Source organism: Echinops telfairi, unplaced genomic scaffold, assembly GCF_000313985.2.
Source record: "Echinops telfairi isolate 266 unplaced genomic scaffold, ASM31398v2 ScPeMD7_7410;HRSCAF=8448, whole genome shotgun sequence".
Classification (NCBI taxonomy): Eukaryota; Metazoa; Chordata; class Mammalia; order Afrosoricida; family Tenrecidae; genus Echinops; species Echinops telfairi.
In genome coordinates, this window is record NW_022111310.1 from 20,400,999 (window position 1) to 20,405,350 (window position 4,352).

At 46.2% G+C, this 4,352-nt stretch overlaps 2 protein-coding genes across 3 annotated transcripts in view; one reads left to right on the plus strand and one right to left on the minus strand.

Moving 5' to 3' along the window:
* Positions 1-4,352, minus strand: part of ASTN2 (astrotactin 2) — a 1,157,183-nt gene that overhangs the window by 292,269 nt on the left and 860,562 nt on the right. The gene's annotated exons all lie outside the window — the stretch shown is intronic.
* TRIM32 (tripartite motif containing 32) overlaps positions 4,247-4,352 on the plus strand; it is a 13,132-nt gene continuing 13,026 nt past the window's right edge. The window contains exon 1 of one of the 2 annotated variants that reach the window (XM_045296570.1): positions 4,247-4,276. The gene's annotated coding sequence lies outside the window, so the exon portion shown is untranslated. Of the gene's footprint in view, positions 4,282-4,352 lie in introns of both variants that reach the window. The other variant, XM_004712550.2, reaches the window with a different exon arrangement.

Genomic DNA, 4,352 nt, shown 5'->3' on the forward strand with positions numbered 1-4,352 from the left:
AGAAGTGAGGCTGGCAAGACCTTGTCTCGTGTACTGTGAACATGTTGTCAGGAGGGAGCAGGCCCTGGGGCCAGACGTGCTGCCTGGTAGAGGGTGAGAGGAAGACTCTCAATGAGATGGCGTGATAGAGTGGCTGGGCCACAGGGGAAGCACAGGCACGGTTGTGAGGATGGCACAAGACCAGCAGCGTTCTGTTCTACTGCCCGTGGGGGTCACCGTGGGAGAAGGCTGAGGCTTTCTCCTCCCTTAAGAGTGATAGTCCTGAAAATCCACATGGTCAAGTTCTATCCTGTCCTAGGGTTGCTATGAGTCGCACATTCCTCAATGGCAGTGATTTTGGTTTGGTCACTAATGGCTGACGGCTGCTGCACTTTGACGCACCACATGGGCTCAAACCTAAAGCGAACCCACTGCTGTTGCGTGACACTATGGACAGCACAGAGGGGTTCCACGGCTGCAGATCTTTTTTTTAATTTCACTAGCGCCACACCAGGCTGCAGATCTTTTCAGAAACAGACTGCCACACCTTTCTCCCATGAATGACTGGGGAGTTTAAACTTCTACCCTTTTGGCTGGCAGGTAGACCACCCTGCTGCACCACCAGGGATGAGTTCCACACAATGTGACATCATCACCAACTGGACAGAAGTTACTACACACATATGTGTATGCTGATAAAATTGACCTTCCGAATTCTGAACCAGGGAATTCGATGCCAACTCAAGGAAATAGCCTCCTTACACATATATACAAAGGAAACTCCTTGCCCAAGGATATTCCCGGTTCTATTTGTGATGGTTAAAGGATCAGATATGGGCTTGCCAATATGATTAACTCTTAAGTAGACAGTTTAGCATCTCAATATCAGAGAAACAGGATGTCAAACATTCACCACTTTAGGTCATGAAAGCATCAAACTATATGCGTTAGAAAAATATTTGTTGAATATCCAGCATGATTGTAAGTATGTATGAGGAGATTAAAGGAGGACTTTGTAAAATAGAAGTGGTCATATTAAGGTGGATCAGATGAATGCGACCCACAGGGTCTTCATTCACTGTTTTTCTGAAGTCGATTGTCAGGCCTTTCATCCTAGTAGGTCTTGGTTTAAAAGTTCTGCAGCAACCTGTTCATCCTCTATCTACTTGCAAGGAGGTGGATAAAGAAGGCTCTTCAAAAATCCCCTTTCATCCTGTGAAGTCAGATGGAATTCAAACATCTATTGAGTACCTACCATGCACCATGTGTAGACTAGCCAGAGAAAAATACAAGGATTGCATAAGGAGATCAGGGCCAGGTTTCCACAGGACGGAGAACCAATTAGATGGACAGATACAGAGATTAAAACAGAGATAGATAGATAATAAGTAAAGTAGAAAAAGATGGCATTTTGCTGTGGAGGAAACACATTCTTTCAAAGGGACAAGAGAGGTCCTTTGTTTTTATTTTAAATGGCATGCTGAGTTTTTCCCCTTATATTTTAGGAGTACTCTGAGCTCTCTTCTATGACTGGAGAAACAATATCACAATATGGATAGTTCTGAATTGAACATTTGGGCTGGTAACTATGGTTTTCAGCCAGCCAGGGTGTTAACTCTTTCCTCCAGCACTTCTTTCCTAACAAGGGGATATAAATCAGGTCTCAGGCCTGGGGAAAATTATTTGACAGCAACTTTTCCATATCCCTCCCTTATAAGAGGTGTTGGGAATAATATTGAGCCCTCTGTCCATCACACCTAACAGGCTGCATCGTCAATATGACAGAAATCTAGGTAGGGGACAATTCCTACTCTTCTTTATGACCTCACAAGCACTTTGATCTCCTCTCTGAAATCATATCGTAATAAAATAGAAAGATGGTTGATGTCATAAAATGTGGACCCAATCTTTGAGTAATAGTTTGAAGTACGTCGTGAGTCTGATGTGCCTGGGTTTGCCCCGCGGGCCCCCCACACCCCCACTCCCTAGTTCTACCACTTCCTAGGTAGTGAGTACAAGAAAACTACTCCATTTTTTGGAGCCCCGGTTGCCTCTTTTGTAAGACAGAGTGATGGGTATCTACTTGAAACATTGCTGAGGGGACTATTGTGACTTGGGACAATATAGGAGAACTGTCTGGCAGGTATTATCTATTCCTGCTCAAAGAACAGCAGCTCTTCATCACCAGATGTACTCTGAGCCTTTGTGTCATTACAATAACTCTAGGTCAGACAAGACATGTGATTTCCCTAAGGTCACATTGCAGAATTTGACTCACTTAGTCAGCAACTCTTATGGGATGGACACTGTGCTAGCAGATGTGACTACATTGTCCGCAGAGAGCTCACGGTGCACTGGTGAAGATCACAGATAAGGAGATATTGTGTGTGCTTTGTAAGAAATCATCAGTGGGGAAATGCTGGGACTGCCAGATACACAGTGAGTACCTCAGGACTCCCAGGAACATGGGAAAGAGAGAGAAGCAAGCACTTTTGTCACCTGGCCCTCTGAGGGTTTGTTTCCACCTTCCAGCTGCCAAGGCTGAGCAACACCTGCTCTGAACTCTGTACTCCCCAATTGGGCCCCCTCAATAGTCCGGTACTAACTCAATCTATGCTTGACCTGCCTGCTCAAATCCTAGCCAGCAAGTTCAACCCTAGAGTTCAATTCCAACCTAAGGGTACACACATACACCCAGCCTGTTCAAAGGACACCATGAAGTATACCAAGCCAGGTTCCTGTTTCCCTCAACACCTGAAACCGGCAAGGGGGAACCGATCACAAGGATCTACATATAACCCCCATCCCTGGGGGAGGGACAACAGAAAGTGGGTAAGAGGAGATGTCGGACAGTATAAGACATGACAAGCTAATAATAATTTATAAATTATCAAGGGTTCATGGGTGGGGTATGGGGAGGGAGGGGAAAATGAGGAACTGATACCAAGGGCTCAAGTAGAAAGCAAATGTTTTGAGAATGATGGTGGCAACAAATGTACAAATGTGCTTGACACAATGGGTGTATGTATGTATGGATTGTGGTAAGAGTTGTACGAGCCCCCCATAAAATGATAAAAATAAAAACAAACTTAAACAAGCAAACCCCAGTTATCATTAATTAAGCAGAAATCATTGTATTTTTATTACTTTAGTTAATCCCGATAGCAAATGTCATCTCCACTTGGAGATAAAAAAATAAATAAACCAAGATAAGAGGGAGGGTTTTCATAAGTGAGTAAAATCTGACATTCATGAGCTCATGGCCTGATTGTGAATGTTGCTTTTTCTCATCGGGTCATTGTGAGGGTTACATATATATGGCATGGTTAGCTGTACACAGACATCACATGCTCAAAGGAAGTTCTGTCATCCTTGTCTGTTGGTTGATCACTGTTCAGGGTCACATAGCTAAATGGGATTCCAAATCCAAGCCCATCCCACTGAGAGTGTACTTATACCTCACAGCATTACCCTAAGCTTTTTAGTATGGTCATCTATCTGCGGGGGCAGGTAATGGGCCTCGGTCAATCAAAGGGGCCACTGATCCTGATCAAGCAATAATTGAGACTAACTCCAGCCCAGAAAGACGCTACTCTCCTCTGACATATGGTCATCTCCCCCCAAGGTAGTCTCCTGGGTACCTTCAGTCAGCAGGGGCAGGAGCTATGTATCTTACGGACCTCTGCTATCAGTCTCCCAACTTGGTACACACAAGCAAAAAACAAACCCTTCTTCGCCAAAGCCAATTGCTTATCAGATAAACTTGTCTGTAACCTTAAGATGTGCCTCCGACAGAAAGGAACACGAAGCACCGCTCAAGAGATCTAGGTCCTGTGCCTACTCCCAGAGTGTAAATTTTATTTTTCCCTTGACCCTTTTCTCGGATCTGAAAGCTGAGCTTCAGAGAGCCTTTCTGGGGATTGCCAAGGCTAAAAGGACAACCACCTCTGGAGGTCAATTTTATTTTTAACAAAGAGGTTAAGGCATTGGGATTTGGAGACCTGTTTTTTCTATCGAGACACTGTGTGGGTTTGGGGTCGGACCCTTGCCCCCTGAACCTCCGTTACAATGGAAACAGAAAGCTGAGTACAGAAAGTCGCTATTTCTAGTTTCTTCCAGCCCTCCTCTGAGCCCCGAGTTCCAGGCCCGCCCGACTACAAGTCCCAGCATACCGCGGGGGTGGGGCTCAATGACTGACAGCCAGCTTCGCCAATTGGCGCCCGCGCTACGGCGCGTGCGCAGGCGGCAGCGGCGGGTGGGTGGGCTAGCAGCTGTGGACCCGTCGGAGCTGCGGGAGGTCAGGTAGGGGCGGGAAAGGGGGCTATGGAGTGGGGACCCCGGCCAGAGTCGCCGACGGAGGTTGAGCGGCGCGG